Here is an 18,898-nt window from a genome sequence, read left to right on the forward strand (position 1 = left end):
ATAGCTCTAGTGGTAGCTAGAAAATGTGTGGCAGCAACTTCAAAATCAGCTGTGTATTTGGGAATGGGTAGATGGCAGACTGAAATAGAGAGTTGTAAACCATTTGAAAAGATTACATATAATTTACGTAATAAATGTGACATTTTTCAAAAGATTTGGAAACCATATTTTCAAACTGTATTTGCAATCACCCAACCTAAATCTTCCGACTCCAAAAATTAAGATATGTTTGATTTAATTTGATAGTTTTAATAGTCTTAACATAACATAACATAACATAACAATTTACAGCACGGAAACAGGCCATTAGGCCCTTCTAGTCCGCACCGAACCAAACACCCCTCTCTAGTCCCACCTCCCTGCACAATGCCCATAACCCTCCATCTTCTTCTCATCCGTATACCTGTCCAACCTTTTCTTAAATAATACAATTGACTCCGCCGCCACTATTTCTCCCGGAAGCTCATTCCACACGGCTACCACTCTCTGAGTAAAGAAGTTCCCCCTCATGTTACCTCTAAACCTCTGCCCCTTAATTCTTAACTCATGTTCTCTTGTTTTAATCTTTCCTCCTCTTAACGGAAATAGTCTATCCACATCCACTCTGTCTATCCCTTTCATAATCTTAAATACTTCTATCAAATCCCCTCTCAACCTTCTACGCTCCAAAGAATAAAGACCTAATCTGTCCAATCTCTCCCTATACTCTAGATGCTTAAACCCAGGTAACATTCTGATCAACCTTCTCTGCACTCTCTCCACTCTGTTTATATCCTTCCTATAATTAGGCGACCAGAACTGCACACAGAACTCCAAATTAGGCCACACCAACGTCTTATACAATCTCAACATCACCTCCCAACTCCTATATTCCATGCAATGATTGATAAAGGCCAGCATAATAAAAGCCTTCTTCACCACCCTATTCACGTGAGTTTCTACCTTCAGGGAACGATGTACCGTTACTCCTAAATCTTTCTGCTCTTCTGTATTCATCAATGCTCTCCCATTTACCACGTATGTCCTGTTCTGATTCTTCTTACCAAAATGAAAATGATTTTACTTAAATAATATCTTCTTTCTTTCTCTTTTTTCTTTTCTATGGAGCTGATTTTATTTGGGGGTGGGGGGGGGGGAGAATGGGCTTTAAATCTTTTAAATCATCATGTATTAATCTTTGTTGTTTTGAACCAGACAATTTATGTATGTTTTTAATGCATCTGTGGAAATTTAAATAAAACTTTTTAAAAAAAGGTGCTGAGGGCAAGAAGGGCTCCCGAAGGGCCTTGGGTGCTGAAAGCTTCCTGATGATATTAGAGGTTTGGATCTGGAACACGGGTTGCCGATGTATCATGCAGGTACATGTGCGGCTGCAGAAGCTGCGGGAGCATTGGAGGTGAATAACAGACACTCAGTGACTCTGGAAGAACTCTCTTTTGCTTCCTTTTCTCTCAGAGTTGCAATGATGCTGAAGTTCGCTGGCCTACAGTTACCCACCACTTTCCTACAGTCTCTTTTCAACAGTGGCATAATATTTGCAGTCTTTCAATTTGCCAGGACATGTTCAGAACCCAGGTAATTTTGGGAAAATTATCACCAATGTCTCTACTACAACTTGTGCCATTTTTATTTTCAGTTTCCTGGGGTGGGTTCCATCAAGATGAGGACTCGTATCTAGCATTAGTTTTTCACCACTACCACTACCTCTCTAGTAATTGTACTGAGGTTCTCATCACCCATTCCATCCATAACATCAAGCTTGGGCATGTTGGACCTGTCTCCACCATGAAGACTGACACAAAGCAGTTGTTCAATGTTGTGTGTGGAAGAAATGTGTCTCTCTGCCTGTCTAGAATGTGTGTCTTGCAGGTGGTCACATGTCCTCCCTGTCTAAAACTAATTCAGAAGTCACATCACATGTCAATCAAGTTTGGACTCTGGTCACCCATGAGCGCACACCTTGCCATTGGGTAATTTAAATCACCAATGATCATTATTGGCTAGAAGCACAGATTAGTAATGTATAAAACATTGATGTATTGCTCGCTCTCGCGCTTTCTCTCTCGCTCTCTCACTCCCCCCCCCTCTCTCTCTCCCTCTCCCCCCCACCTCGCCCCCATGGTCCAAGCCCCAGACATCAATCCATGCCAGGATGCTACTGTGGAAATCACTGGAAGTGTGGTGGGTAAGGTGTGCACTATTCTGAAGCTGAGCCGTGGTATTGCAATTGATCAATACTTGCAGAGAGCTGCACCCCCATTGGTAAGGGAAGCAGGTGTGCGTAAGGGTCCTTCTTTGTAGTGTATGAGCGGGTTGAGTATAGGTTTACCATTGTCAGAGTCCAACTGAAGTCCAAGGTGAATGTCTATATAGTCGCTTAAGTGAAATAGTGATCGAGTACTGCTTAACATTCTCCCATTTGTTTCCCATGTGTTAATTAAAGTTACATGTGATTGTAACCCTTGTGTCCTGATTTGCCTCTCTGTGAACCCACCGAACCTGATACTCTTCTCAACTTTTTTATCTGTTTTTGTATTTTGTGTTAGTTTACTTTCATAATCTATCTTCCCTTTATTCCTTGCTTAATGGTTCTTCTGAGGCGGCATGCCACTAGGCAGGCGAACCAACCCTGCTTGTAATCCACGCAGTGGGGCAGCCAGCCAAAATAGCGACGTCGGGGGTTTCCCTTCTTCTCAGCACCAGGTTTAGAAGCCCGCGCCGGGGGACCACGTGATGCCCGAGTGGCATCGGTGCCCCATGACTGGCAGTTCTCAGCCAGTATAAGTCCAGTCCGGCAGCCAGCAATAAACCAGTTTTCTGCTCACTGAGCTCAACCCGTCTGGTTGTGTGTTCTTTCAGTAGCAGTGTAGCTGCCGCTACACTTTGTCGCTTTTTAATTCATCCCAATCTTCCAGTTTTGCATTAATCATGGCAACTTTGCATGCTTGAGCTTTTATTTTTTTAGAAAATGTTAATGATATACCACAATAGTAGGCCCTTCTGGCCCACAAAACCTGTGTCACCCAATTAACCTAACAACCCCACATGTTTTTTTAAAGGATGGAAGGAAATTGAGTGCTTGGAGAAATTGCATGCAGGTCATTGGGAGGAAGTACCAGTGCTGGATTCAAGCCCGGGTTCACTAACCATGCCACCCTTCAGTTGATGCATACCTTTATTTCCTTAGTTATCCAAGGTTGGCACTCTGCACCTTTTCTGTCCTTGTTCTTAATTGGAATAAAGGTTTGGCTAAGAACTTAAAAAAAAATCTCTTTGAAAGCCTTCCAGTGTTCCTCAACTGACCCACAATACAAGGCAGAGTACATCGTCCAACCTAATCTATTGCATTCAGTGTGGCCTCCTCCACATCAGTGAGAACAAATGCAATTTGGGTGAACTGCTTTTTTGGGTGACCATTATGCTCCGTTTGTGGGTCTTCACTTAAGCTTCCTGTAGCCAACCATTTTAATTCACCCAGCCACTCCTGCAATGTCATGTCTGTCCTCAACCTCATCCATTGTCAGGGCGAGGCCAAACATAAACTTGAGGAGTAACACAGCCTTCAACCTAGTGACATGAACATTGATTTTTCTCATTTTGGCCGACACTCCCAGTCCAAACCAGCCAACTCCTCCCTCATCCCTTTATGGTCTTCTTTCTTTTGGCATAATATACTGGTTTTAGGTCAAACTATTGCACCTTCTGTTTGTATGAGAAATTCAGTCACAGTATGATCATTCTTTCTGTATTGATTTCTAACTATAAAGATATTAATTTTACTGGTCTATTTTAATGGGACATATTCACAGGACAAAATAGATTATTTCCTTTTAGCTTAAGAAGGCTATCACAGATACATTCATTCTATGAACTCCTCCTCAAGACTGTCTTGACCAATTTGATTTGCCCAATCATATGATGTTCCATTCTTACATGCATCCAATATAGATGCACAAGTTTGTTGCATGTGGCACTGACATGTTATTATTTGGTGGCCTTTTGACGAAATCTACCAGTGGTTTTTATTTTTCCCTTTATTATTCCTAACCTCTACCCAGATGGATTCAATATTCTCCTCCTTAGATCTTGTAAAGTCGCTTACAATTGCCCAGATCTCATCCATAAATAAGAGCACTAACCCATCTCCATTACTTTCCTACCTACCTACCATTGGATGTTTAGTTGTCAACCATCTCTACCCTGAAACCACTAAACCATACCCCTTAGTACAGATTGGTGTCACAAGTTTATTGACCGTTTTTCAAATACTATCGGGATTCATTGTCCTTTGAGAATCGAATAATCTTTGTATCTTTTGCATTTGATTTTTCTGTGCACCACTGTTACCTTTCTTTTTTGCTGTGTTGTTTGCATTGCTTCTCCCTGCCTTGCTGCCACATCCCTTATCTATCAGCCACATTAGTTTAAATCCTCCCCAACAACAAACAATCTCCCTAGGACATTTATCCAGGACCTTCCCAGATGAAGACTGACTTGTTTGTTTTGATCCCACCTGTCCCAGAATAGCATGGATTGGCATGTGGAATTATGACATTGTGGCCATTGGTAAAAATTAGTTGCTGGAGGGGCAGGACTGGCAGCTTAATGTTCCAGGCTTCTGTTCTTTAGATACAATAGAATGGGGTGGGGGGAATGAAAGAGGAAGGAGTGGCATTGCTTGTCAGGGAAAATATCACAGTTGTGCTCAAGCAGGAAAGACTAGAGGGCTCATCTACTGAGGCTATATGGGTGGAGCTGAGAAACAGGAAAGGTATGACTACACTCATGGGGTTGTATTATAGACCATCCAAAAATGAGTGAGAATTGGAGGAGCAAATCTGTAGAGAGATAGCAGACAGCTGCAGGAAACATAGTTTTTGAGAGTAGATTTTAATATTCCACATATTGACAGGGACTCCTATACTGTAAAAGGGCTGGATGACTTGGAGTTGGTCAAACGTGTTCAGGAAAGTTTTCTAAATCAATATATAGAGGTACCAACAAGAGAGATTGCAATACTGAATTTCCTATTAGGCAACAAGACAGGCCAAGTGACAGAAATATGTGTGGAGGAATATTTTGGGTCCAGTGATCATAATGCCATTAGTTCCAAGTTAATTATGGAGAAGGATAGGTCTGGGACTTAAGGAGTATTAAAAATGCAAGAAAAACCTCAAGAAAGAAATCAGGAAGGCTAAAAGAACTGAAAATAAATATAGGAGTTGGGATGTTATGGTAAAGCTGTAAAGGACATTGGTGAGGCCAAATTTGGAGTACTGTGTGCAGTTTTAGTCACCTCAAGACAGGAAAGATATCAATAAGATAGAAAGAATGCAGAGAAGATTTACTGGGATGTTGCCTGGACTTCAGGAACTGAATTATAAGGAAAGGTTAAACACGTTAGGACTTTATTCCCTGGAGCATGGAAGAATGAGAGGAGATTTGATATAGTTATTTAAAAGAGTATTTAACAGGGGTTCTACAGCTCACAGAAAATCGCCATGGGGCGCCTGCACCATTTTGGTTTGACACCACCAAGTTCAGGAACAGCTGCTACTTCTCCACTATCAGACTCCTCAACAACAAACTCAATCAGGGACTCATTAAAGGACTCCTGCTTGTGCACTTTATTGATTTATTTTAATTCTCTGTATTGCACAGTCATTTTGTTTGCATTCGTTACCTGTTTACAGTTCTTTATTTGTTTACATCTATACGTTGTGTACAGTTTTTTTTTGTTGCACGACCATTAAGTGATGATTCTGCCTTGTCTGCATAAGAGAATCTCAGGGTTGTATGTGATGTCATGTACGTACTCTGACAATAAATCTGAAAATCTGAATCTGAGGTATTTAAAATTATGAGGGGGATAAACAGAATAAATATAGGTAAAGGCTTTTTCCTCTGAGGGTAGATAAGATATAAACCAGAGGACATGGGTTAAGAGTGAAAGCAGAAAAGTTTAGGGGGAACATGAGGGGAATGTCTTCTCACAGAGTGGTGGAGTGTGGAACAAGCTACCCACTGAAATGATGAATGTGGGAGCAATTTTAACATTTAAGAAGAATTTGAATATCCACAACATTCTCAGCATCGTAGATGCTCCGAAGTGAATCCATATGCAGTTCTAGGGTCATCAAGCAGTCTGTCAGGAGCTGCAGCAACTGGGCACACTTCCTGCACACATCTTCATCAGGATCACTGGCAGCATCCCTGAGTTCCCATGTTGCATGGAAAGTGCTTAATTAAGAAAGGTTGAACAAGCTAGTCCAATACTGACTAAAGGTGAAAGGAATGAGATGACATCTTATTGAAAGATTAGGTTTGGATGTGGATGTTCATGGGATGTTTCCTTCCATGGGTATACATAATATTCAGAGGACATTCATTCATAATTCATTTCAAACAGAAAGGAATTTCCCTCTGGTTGTGAATTGCTTCAATTCTCTGCACCAGTGGTTTTCAAACTTTTTCTTTCCATTCACATATCACCTTAAGTAAACCCTTACTAATCACAGAGAATATATGGTATAGGGATTATTTAAGGTGGTATGTGAGTGGAAAGAAAAAGTTTGAAAACCAGTGCTCTACACCAAAGCACCTTAGAGAAGGAGTCATTCAAAGCTGTGACGAACAGATTTTTGGTTTGTTGAGAAATTGAGGGTTCTTGGGAGAAGGGGGGCAAGTGGGTCTGAGGCCAAGATATTAGAATCTATTATAAAAGAATAAATAACAGAAATAATTGTATCATATCAAGTCAGCATAGATTTCTGAAGGGAAAATCATGCTTGACTAAATCTTCTGAAATTTTTCAAAGATGTGACAAGGAGGGTGGACATGGGAGAGCCAGTGGATGTAGTGTACTTGGACTTTCAGAAGGCTTTTGATAAGGTCCCATATCGGAGATTAGTAGGCAAAATCAGAGAGCATGATGGTGACATGGATAAAAAATTGGGTGACAGACAGGAAACAAAGAGTTGAGGTTAACAGGTCACTTTTGGAATGGCAGGATGTGACAAGTGGGGTCCCACAGGGCTCAGTGCTGGGTCCTCAGTTGTTTATCATATATATTAATGATTTAGATAAGGGGATTATAAATAACATTAGCAAATTTGCAGATGACACGAAACTGGGTGGCAGTGTGAAGTGTGGGGAGGATGTTAGGAAAACACAGGGGGACTTGGACAGGTTGGGTGCATGGAAGATGCAGTTTAATGTGGATAAATGTGAGGTTATCCAATTTGGTGACAGGAACAGGAAGGCAGATTATTATTTAAATGGAGTCAAGTTAGTGAGTGGACAAGTGCACATAATCTAGATGTAATTGTACATCAGTCACTAAAAGCTAGCATGCAGGCTCAACAAGCTGTGAAAAAGGCAAATGGCATGTTGGCCTTCATAAAAAGGGGAATAGAGTATAAGAGCAAAATGTTCTTCTGCAGTTGTACAGGGCTCTGGTGAGACCACACCTGGAGTATTGTGTCCAGTTCTGGTCTCCTAATTTGAGGAAGGATGTTCTCACTATTGAGGGAGTGCAGCGTGGATTCATAAGGTTAGTTCCTGGGATGGCGGGATTGACATATGCTGAAAGGTTGGATAAACTGGGGATGTATATGTCGGAATTTAGAAGGATGAGGGGAGATATGATAGAGGTATATAAGATTATTAAGGGATTAGACATGATAGAAACTGATTACATGTTCCCGATTTTGAGGGAGATTAGGACTAGAGGGCATAGTTTAAGAAAACAGGGAAGGCCCTTTAGGACAGAGATGATCATTTTTTTTTACTCAGAGAGTTGTTGGTCTGTGAATGCTTTGCAGCAGAGGGTGGTAGAGGCGGATTCTCTGGATAGTTCAAATAGGAGTTAGATAAGGTTCTTGTGGACAGGGGAATTAAGGGTTATGGGGGAAGGCAGGGACAGGGTATTGATGATGGAAGATCAGCCATGATCTAATGAATGGTAGTGCTGGCTTGATGGGCAGAATGGCCTGCTCCAGCACCTATTGCCTATTGCCTATTGTCAATCATTAGGTGCAACTTACAACTGTTCCTTTTTGGCTGTTTAAACAGGAAGCTAGGAAAGGAAATTTGAATGGTCTCCTTCACCCTTGACCTGGAAATTATATTCCTTGATTGAGCATCATGTAGGATGGTGCTGAATAACCATTGTAAAAACTCGTGAGATAAATGCTACAACAAACTGCAAAGGTATGCCTGCACTTTAACATCCCACTATGATTGGGAACATATCAGTCATAAATGCATTGTAACTAAGCTGTTGGTTCAAGGTAATCCGGATGATATTTATTTGTCTTCCTGAAGATGGCTGTATTTTCTTTTGTATGTCAGTCAGACACAATCTTCATTTGAATAGTGTATGATATCTTCTGGAATCACCAGGGCCGGAATGGTCCCAGTTCAAGGCCTCAACCTATGCGGTGACAGCAAGAGGCTCAAAATGGTTCTTGGCACCCTTGTGTTTGGGAGTTCCAGACCCTCGCTCTGGAGAGCAGGCATGGGTGGACAGCAGCCAAGTCTGGGAGAAGGCTCGACTGTGATGTGTGATTTGCCATTCCTCAGTGCCAAGACTTGTACATGAACAAAGTGCCAAAAGGCAATCAGTGGGCATAGAGCCAAAGTGGCAGAGTAAGGCCATAAAGAAGGATCCCAAAACTGGAGGCATCACTCCAGGTGTGATGTCACCAATGCTGTGTGCAGGCTTTGTTTACTTTAATTCCCTCTCCATTTCAGAGATTTTGCAGGCAATGGCAATGCATTTTCAGCCACTCTACTGGGATCAGTCAAAATGAGGTGGGGATTGAGCAAAGAGTCATCGATGAAGGCTCGATTCAGATACTTATTGGCCTAAATTTTAACTGCCAATGTGTTTCTGATGAGAAATTGAATTAACATCTCAGCTCTAGACTGAGGCCCAGATCATTTAATCTTGTTTAAATTCCACTACATGAATTATTACTACTGATTAAAAAAATATTAGTTTAGGAGGAAAGAGGGTCTGGGATTCCAAACATCAAATGAGGAGTCATCAGAGGGAGTAAAGAACGACATTAATTTACCCACCTGAATTCTCGCTAGAGGCTTGAACCTAAATCTAGAGGCATCAGTAATCTTTTCTACTCCTGTTTTGCAGCATTGTTTTTTTAATATAATTTTTTATTCAGTACTTCACCTTGAACCACATCAGTAACAATATATACACATATTCAGTATTAAAATATACACAGTGACATTTTCATTTTCCACTCCTTCCCTTCCCTCCCCACTCTCTATAACTTAAAGCAGGAGATGAGAGAAGGAAAAAGAAATAAATAAATAAACGATAGAAGAACACAAAAAAGAAAAAGAAATTGTGTCATTCAATATTTCATATTTAATTATTTTCATACTTGTAACTTGTCATGTCAAGAGATGGAAGTCTGAAATTGGCGGTATGGTACCCAAATTTGTTCAAATAGAGCATATTTATCTTTTAGATATTGTAGGTAATTTTTTTCTAATGAATACACTTGTTCATTTCTATGTACCATTGTTGTATATTTAAGGTTGCTTCCATTTTCCAAGTTATCATTATGCACTTTTTTGCTGCTGTGAACACAGACATAATAAATCTTTTTTGAACCCTGTCTAATCTTAGACCTAATTCTTTATCTTTTATGTTGTTTAACAGGAGGATTTTTAATATTCTATTTTTCATAATTCTATTTAATATTAAGTCTAAATCCTCCCAAAATGTTTTCACTTCTGTACATGTCCAAATTGAATGTATTGTTGTTCCACTTTCTTGTTTACAATGGAAGCATTGTCTGATACTGTTGGATTCCATTCTTTTAACTTTTGAGGTGTAACATAGAGTCTATGGAGCCAATTGTATTGATTCATATGAAACCAAGTATTTATTGTATTAATCATGGTCCCTGCACATAATTCCTTCCATGTTTCATTCTTTATTTGTATATTTAAATCTTTTCCCCATCCTTGTTTGGGTTTATATATTGCTTCATCGTTTTCCTTGTATTGCAATTTGCTCTACATGTTTGTGATTTTAAAAATCCTGTCATAGTGTTTGTAATTAGGTATTCACAGCAGCTACTCTCAGGTAATCTTAGACTAGTTCCCAAATTTTCTTTAATATGTTTTCAAATGATGATATGACTTGGCTTGAAAATATATTGATCCTGGTATTCCACTGAGGGAAGTGAGGGTGATAGAAGTGACTTGAAGGAAATGTTCTCACAATGAAAAGAATGGACTCAGTGGAATTTCTTGTGTATTTTTATTGAATGACAACATTGTTTGACTGGTTTAATGTATCCTAGATTTTGTACTTTAAATGGATGGGAGGGGGGAGGTAGGGAGGGAGGGATGGGAGGAGGGGGGGGGGGTGGAGAAAATGGCACTGTATATGTGTGAAAAGGAGAAAGTGTGTATCATGGTTAATGTGATTTATGGTGTGAAAAATAAAAAATAAAAAAATAAAAAAAAAGGAAATGTTCTCACAAAGAGAAGGATGCAACATTTAACTTGTAAACATCTTAGAGTGTTGGAAAATATAAATGAGATGACAATAGAAGATGAATTAGAAACAAGTATGTATCCATTTCAAATCCATTGCATGAAGTAGCATTTATCTGAGGGAATTACAATGTTCATAAAGAAAACTAGGAATTTATTTGGGTCAGAAGTAGTGACGATTGAGGCCTTGTGTCTGATAGGCAGTGAATAAGATATGATGGCATAATATCAGGAAGTCAACCTATGAAGACCCCTACTTCTAGAACCAATGCATGATTATTTTCACTGACTCCTCCTCTTTAAGGAGCATTAGGTGTGGTGGTACACCACCTGCCTACTGCAGGGGGCACTCTCTGTACCTGCAGGAGTGTACCACCGGCCTACTGCAGGGGGCACTCTCTGTACCTGCAGGAGTGTACCACCGGCCTACTGCAGGGGGCACTCTCTGTACCTGCAGGAGTGTACCACCGGCCTACTGCAGGGGGAAACCTCTGTACCTGCAGGAGTGTACCACCGGCCTACTGCAGGGGGCACTCTCTGTACCTGCAGGAGTGTACCACCGGCCTACTGCAGGGGGCACTCTCTGTACCTGCAGGAGTGTACCACCGGCCTACTGCAGGGGCACTCTCTGTACCTGCAGGAGTGTACCACCGGCCTACTGCAGGGGGCACTCTCTGTACCTGCAGGAGTGTGCCACCGGCCTACTGCAGGGTGCATTCTCTGTACCTGCAGGAGTGTACCACCGGCCTACTGCAGGGGGCACTCTCTGTACCTGCAGGAGTGTACCACCGGCCTACTGCAGGGGGCACTCTCTGTACCTGCAGGAGTGTACCACCGGCCTACTGCAGGGGGCACTCTCTGTACCTGCAGGAGTGTACCACCGGCCTACTGCAGGGGGCACTCTCTGTACCTGCAGGAGTGTACCACCGGCCTACTGCAGGGGGCACTCTCTGTACCTGCAGGAGTGTACCACCGGCCTACTGCAGGGGGCACTCTCTGTACCTGCAGGAGTGTACCACCGGCCTACTGCAGGGGCACTCTCTGTACCTGCAGGAGTGTACCACCGGCCTACTGCAGGGGGCACTCTCTGTACCTGCAGGAGTGTGCCACCGGCCTACTGCAGGGTGCATTCTCTGTACCTGCAGGAGTGTACCACCGGCCTACTGCAGGGGGCACTCTCTGTACCTGCAGGAGTGTACCACCGGCCTACTGCAGGGGGCACTCTCTGTACCTGCAGGAGTGTACCACCGGCCTACTGCAGGGGGCACTCTCTGTACCTGCAGGAGTGTACCACCGGCCTACTGCAGGGGGCACTCTCTGTACCTGCAGGAGTGTACCACCGGCCTACTGCAGGGGGCACTCTCTGTACCTGCAGGAGTGTACCACCGGCCTACTGCAGGGGGCACTCTCTGTACCTGCAGGAGTGTACCACCGGCCTACTGCAGGGGGCACTCTCTGTACCTGCAGGAGTGTACCACCGGCCTACTGCAGGGGGCACTCTCTGTACCTGCAGGTGTGTAAGGGGACAGGACAACACCTGGCCGGCTGTCAATCAGTCGGCCTGAATGGATCAAGCCCCACCCAGTCGGGTGTCAATCACGCTCCGGGATATAAGCCTGCGCCGGTCTCCCGAAGTCTCATTCAGAGTTACTGCAGCTACAGCCAGCCTGGCTCTGTGGAAATCTTTGTGGATTAAAGCCAGTTGTACAGTTTTTACCTTGTGTGTGTCTGATTCTGGCTAACAGCACAACACATTAGGTTTCTTTGATCTTCTAAAAAGCAGCAATGTTATATCCCTTACTACCATCTTCCTTTCTCAATGGGTGTCCATGGAGTCTTGTAGCATGGAAACAGGCCTGTGTTCAGGAAGGGATCAATCACCTCTCCAGACTAATCCCATTTCCAGTGAATAGCCTGTAACCTACTATATCTTGGTGCTCCAAGACATAGTGGCTCATTTGATATTTCTGAAATACCTGAGAACAGCTGCCTCCAGTGCCATCAAAAACAGTGCATGAGTAAAACACGAAAGTCTGCGGACACCGTGGATGAAGTAAAAACACAATGCTGAGAAACTCAGTAGGTCAAACAGTGTCCTTTATATAGCAAAAATAAAAACACATAAACGACGTTTTGGGCTGAGCCCTTCATCAAGGTGTGGAAAAATGTTGGTAGGCATCTGATTAAAGGGATAGGGGAAGGTGTGGTCAAGCCCAAAACATTGGTTATGTGTTTTTATCTTTGCTATATGAAGGTCACTGTTTGACCTGCTGAGTTTCTCCAGCACTATGTTTTTACAGAAACAGATTAGTTGGGGTGAAAATAATTCTTCCTCAAATGCTTTCTAAATCCCCTATCCGTGATCTTAAAACAATTCCCTTGATGGGAGGAATATGGAGGCCTATAGTCCAGGTGTAAGTTGATGTGATTTGGCAGAATAGATGGGCCAAATGGCTTGTTTCTGCACTGTAGTGTTCTATGGAAAGAAAGTGCCCTTAAATTTGACAGGTCTTCTACCTACTTTCACCTCAGAATATCACCTATGTCTACTTTAACTCAGTTGACCACATTGACCACAATAGCCTCTTTTAAACTGCAGCACCTAGGATCCAGGTGCAATTACTGGGGCAAAAGTGCCGAAAGCACATTTTAAATTGCAGGGGGATCTACCCATTAAATCACCAACCTGTCCCCACAATGATGCATCACGAACTGACTGGAAGTACTGTTGGATGTTCAGATGCTGGTTGCCTGGTGACACGCACGCAAGTGCTGCTGTCACTGGCATAAGCCAGTCGGCCATTTTCATTTTCAAATTACCTGTGGACGCGAACTGGGTTCCATGACTACCTCCGAGGTAGGTCAGGGACCAGGTTGGATTCCAACAGGGTTGACCGAGTCAGACCCTTTCTAGCTGCCACATAACTGGGGCACTAACTGGGCAAATTGCCTGGTTCATCCCATTTTACATGGCAGTTTGAAAGGGCCTACTGTTTCTTCTAGACTTGACTGTTTGCAAACTCTGAAGTCCTGGTCCTCCACGTTTTGTTTATTTAGCTTTATTCGAAACTCTGCTCACTACATCCTAGCTCCTGCCAATCCTGTTGGTGGTAGTTCACATTGGCATTTTGGAGTTCTAAAAGGAATAAGATGGGAGGGTTGGGGGGTGGGGGAACAGGAACCCAAGGATTAACTTTTTTTTACACAGAGACTGGTGATGGGATGGGCTGCTGGAGGAGGTGGGGGTTTTTAAATATTTTATTTAAATTTCATACAAGTATAATATCTCAATACAGAATTGTCTTTCATACATCTCCAAACAGTAATACATAATATTTTATACCCCAACCCCTCCCACACTGTCCCCCCAAATAATAACTCCAAAACACAAAAAGAGAGAAACATAGAAAAAAAAGCATACCAAGTAAAAGTAAGTGGAAAGAAAAATACGTCTGGTCACTAAAGTTGCACTAAATTTAATCAAATTTTGCCTCTACGGTATTGAACACAAGCACCAAGGAGCTGATACAGTTTTTGAGGTTTAGGGGATAATTTCATAATGTAATCCCTACAATATGTAAATATGGGCACTAGATTTTTAAGAAATTATCGTATTTATTTCTTAAATCATATGTAATTTTTTTCAAGAGGTATGCAACCATGTATTTCAGTATGCCATCTATCCATTCCCAAATGCAAATGTTTTCGATGACACTGCAATCCATTTTCTTGCAACTGCCAGTGCAATTCTCACAAATCCCTTTTGAAACATGTTAAGTTTTAATTTTGGCCTAATCCCTGATATATTACCTAATAAGAAAAGCATTGGATCTTGAGGAAATTTAACTTTAGTGACCCGTTCCAAAAATCCTCCCAGTTCTGCCCAAAAAGGAAAAAAAGGTACCTATCTCTTTGATTACACCTGAAACATATATCTGATAAATCTGATTTCAGTCTATTTAATTCCTGTGGAGTAGGATATAATTGATATAAAAAAAATTATATTGAACCAATCTGTATTTAAAAGGAATAGGATGGGAGGGTGCGGGGTGGAGGGGGGGGGGTGAGCGCGGAGGAACAGGAACCTGAGGGTTAACTTTTTTTTACACAAAGTGGTGATGGGATGGGCTGCTGGAGGAGGTGGTTGAGGCAAGTGATATTCCAACATTTAAGAAAACAAATTGGATAATTCATGGATAGGGTGGGTTGAGAGAGATATGGGCCAAACATAGACACCAAACTAGTGTGGGTGGAGTAATTTGGTCAGGATGGGAAAGTTGGTCTTGGGGGACTGTTTCTTCACGGCATGACTCTTTTAGTCCAAGTTGTTGATATTAAACATCATTTCTAGCATATTCTGCTTATTCTTCTTGTCTGTTCACCTTCCCACGGAGATTAGCGTGGGATCATAAATTGTAACTGCATTACTATTGGGGTCCTGCCGAAAATTACTGCCTCCTGCTTTAGAACACCTTTAGTTGCATCCTTCCATAGAGAGTTGCTGTTCTTTATTGCCGCTCATTGTTTTCTGTGTCAGTTTTCAATCCTCTTAGATAATTATACAATCCTGATTAACCTTGAATAAGAAATAATATTAAATGTCTTCTTAAAATCCAAGTTAGTTACTATTTACTACATTTCCCTTCTCAGGGTGATTTAACTCCTGAATGAATTCCAGTTAATTTTTAAAATTTTATTTTAGAAATATAGAAATATAGAAGATAGGAGCAGGAGTAGGTCATTCGGCCCATCGAAACTGCTCCGCCAATCAGTGAGATCATGGCTGATCTTAAAGTTCAGTACTCCGTCCCCGCCTTCTCTCTATAACCCCTAATTCCCTTATACTGAAGAAATATATCTAATTCCCTCTTAAATATATTCAATGAACCTGCCTCTACTTCCCTCTGTGGCAATGAATTCCACAGATTCACCACCTTCTGGGTAAAGAAATTCCTCCTCATCTCGGTCCGAAATGGTTTGCCTATTATCCTCGAACCATGGCCCCGGGTTCTGGACTCCCCCACCATTGGAAACATCCCTTCCACATCCATTCTGTCCAGTCCTGCCAGAATTTTATATGTCTCTATGAGATCCCCTTTCAATCTTCTAAACTCCAGCGAGTACAATCCCAAATTGAGCAATCTTTCCTCATAAGTCATTCCTGCCATTCCAGGTATCAGCCTGGTGAATCGCCTCTGCACTCCCTCCATTGCAAGAACATCCTTCCTTAGATAAGGCGACCAAAACTGCACACAATACTCCAGGTGTGGTCTCACCAAGGCTGTGCACAGCTACAGTAAGGTATCCTTATTCCTATACTCAAACCCTCTTGATATGAAGGCCAATATACCATTTGCCTTTTTAACTGCCTGCTGTACCTGCATAGTCGCCTTCAGAGACTGGTGCACAAGAACCCCTAGGTCTCTCTGCACTTCCCCATCTCCCAACCTATTGCCATACAAATAGTAATCTGTCCTCCAGTTTGTATTACCAAAGTGGATAACCTCACATTTATCCACATTGTAGTGCATTTGCCGTGTATCTGCCCAGTTCCCCAATTTATCCAAATCACACTGGAGCTTCCTGACCCCCTCTTCAGTGCACACAACCCCTCCTAGCTTAGTGTCGACTGCAAATTTGGAGATAATACATCCAATCCCCTCATCTGGATCATTAATGTAAATTGTGAACAGCTGGGGTCCCAGTACAGATCCCTGTGGCACCCCACTGGTCACCGCCTGCCACTCAGAAAATGAGCCGTTTATTCAAACTCTCTGTCTTCTATCTGCCAGCCAGTTCTCAATCCACATCAATACCTTGCCCCCAATCCCATGAGCCTTGATTTTGCATGCCAGTCATTTATGTGGGACCTTATCGAAGGCCTTTTGGAAGTCCAGGTACACCACATCCACTGGCTCTCCCCCATCTATTTTACCTGTCACCATCTCAAAGAATTCCAATAGATTTGTCAAGCACGATTTACCTTTTGTTGACTCTGTCCGATCCCTTCTCTGCTAGTCATATGCTCCGCTATTACATCCTTAATAATGGATTGCATCATTTTGCCCACTACTGATGTAGGGCTCACTGGTCCATAATTCCCCGCTTTTTTTCTACCCCCCTTTTTAAATAGTGGGGTAACATTAGCTACCCTCCAATCGATGGGTACTGATCCTGAGTCTATCAAGTTCTGGAAAATAATTCTTAAAGCATCTGCTATCTGAATGTCCACTTGTAATTTATTGGCCTTCAATCCCATCAATTTCCCCAAGACCATGTCCTTAGAGATACTGATTTCTTTCAGTTCTTCCCTTGCATTAGTCTCTATGTTTCCCAACATCCTTGGGAGGTTATTTGTATCCTCTCTTGTAAAAACAGAACTAAAGTAAGAATTTAATTGGTCTGCCATTTCCTTATTCCCCATTATATATTCCCCTGATTCCGACTGCAAGGGACCTACTCTGGATTTCACCAATCTTTTCCTCTTGACATATCTATAAAAGCTTTTGCAGTTGGTTTTTATGTTTGCCGCAAGCTTACTTTCGTAATTTATTTTTGCCCTCTTGATTAATCCCTTTGTCCTCTTTTGCTGCATCTTGAACTGTTCCCAGTCTTCGGATTTGGCACTTTTTTTGGCCAATTGATATGCTCTCTCTTTGGACCTAATGCTGTCTCTAATTTCCCTTGTTATCCACAGTTGAGTCACCTTTTTTGGTTTATTTTTATGCCAAACTGGTATAAACGATTTCTGCAATTCTTCCATTAAATCTGTGAATGCTTTCCATTGTCTATCCACCGTCAATGCCCCTATAAACACCACCCAACCAATCTTACTCAACTCCCGTCTCATACCATCATAATTCCCTTTATTTAAATTCAGGACCTTAGTCTCGGTTTTAATTTCTTCACTCTCCATGTCCAGTGAGAATTCGATCATATTGTGATCGCTCCTACCCAAAGGGCCTCGTACAACAAGATTGTTGATTAGCCCCTTTTCATTGCATAATACCCAGTCTAAAATGGCCTGCTCCCGAGTTGGTTCCTCGACATATTGGTCTAGATAACCGTTCCGTAAACATTCAAGGAATTCCTCCTCCTCAGTATTTTTACTAATTTGGCTAGTCCAATCTATATGTAAATTAAAGTCTCCCATGATGACAGCTGTTCCCCTATTGCATGCTTCTCTAATTTCTCTTTTTATGCCTTCCCTCACCTCTACATTACTATTTGGAGGCCTATATACAACCCCCACTAATGTTTTCCGCCCCTTGCTATTCCTCAGTTCTACCCATATAGATACTGCATCTTCTGAGTTAATATCCTTCCTGTCAATTGTGTCGGTCCCTTCTCTCACCATCAATGCTACCGCACCCCCTTTTCTTTCTTGCCGATCCCTCCTAAATATTGTATACCCCTGAATGTTAACTTCCCAGGCTTGCCTACCTTGCAGCCATCTTTCTATACTCCCAATCAAATCGTATTTGTTTGTCTCAATTTCCACAGCCAATTCATCTACCTTGTTCTGAATGCTTCTTGCATTAAGATATAAAGCCTTCAGATTTGTGTTTTTGGAAATTGGATTGGCTGCACTCGCTGTTAGCTGTCCACTCTGGATGTATATTTGAAAGAATTTGTAGAAAACCATCAGGTATTTTATTCACAATGAATTCTGTGAAATGATTTGCAACAATTAGATTCACACCCTGCATTAAATATTTTTAAAAAATATTTAAGCAACATGTTTAGTTTTTCAGACATTATGACAGTAATTAGGGAGTTCAGAGTTAAGATTATCACAGCCTTTAAGGAGATATGAAGAATATTAGAAAATGAAAATACATATTGAATTTTCATTTCTTAATTTAATTCTTTTTGAATATATTGGTCACAGATTGCATGATGAATGTGGCTTGTATTCCCAGTCCAGTGACCTGAGAACACAAATTCTGGATGTCACCCAAGTGTTGGATTAAATTGTGCTGGAAACACTCAGGAGATCAAGTAGCGTCCATGTATATGGAAGCTTGGAGGTGACTTAATAGAAGTGTACATAATTATGAGAGGCATTAATAGAGTAGACAGACAGCACCTTCTTCCCCAGGGTGACTATTGCCAATACTAGAAGATATCCATTGAAGTTGATTGGAGGAAAGTTAAGGGGGAGATAGCAGAGATTTTACTCAGAGTGGTGGGTACCTGCAATGTTTTTGACGGGGGGTGGGGAGTGGTGGTGGCGAGATGGCAGTGGATACAATAATGACATTTAAAAGACTTAGATAGGCCATGAATGTAGGGAACATAGAGGCTTAAATGTGTGAGGTAGGGAAGGGAGAAGATTTATAGTGGCATTTGTTTCAAGAGG

This window comes from Narcine bancroftii, chromosome 1 (genome assembly GCF_036971445.1).
Source record: "Narcine bancroftii isolate sNarBan1 chromosome 1, sNarBan1.hap1, whole genome shotgun sequence".
Classification (NCBI taxonomy): domain Eukaryota; kingdom Metazoa; phylum Chordata; class Chondrichthyes; order Torpediniformes; family Narcinidae; genus Narcine; species Narcine bancroftii.